Source organism: Odontomachus brunneus, unplaced genomic scaffold (assembly GCF_010583005.1).
Source record: "Odontomachus brunneus isolate Ranch 3 - 2012 unplaced genomic scaffold, Obru_v1 Obru_scaffold_121, whole genome shotgun sequence".
Taxonomy (NCBI): Eukaryota; Metazoa; Arthropoda; class Insecta; order Hymenoptera; family Formicidae; genus Odontomachus; species Odontomachus brunneus.
The window spans coordinates 68215-68515 of NW_022639571.1; positions in this window are offsets into that span (position 1 = coordinate 68215).

A 301-nucleotide genomic window follows, 5' to 3' on the forward strand; every position below is an offset into this window, starting at 1 on the left:
TCACTGCAATTGGTCAATTTTATTGCAACTTAAAACTTATTGCTTATTGTAGAAAGCCTCTAAAGCGTGGTCTACAATGAGAACTTAAGCTTTAAAATTTAAGCTTTAAACTCTAAGCCGTAAGAAATTGATCAGTCACAGTCAATTATTTTTCTTATAATTGACTGTGATTGGTCAACTTCTTACGGCTTAGGACTTAAAGCTTAAATTTTACATCTTAAGTTCTCATTGTAGACCATACTTAACCCTTTGCGACATACATTTTTCTATCAAATTAATTTCACAGATAAATGTACTTTTA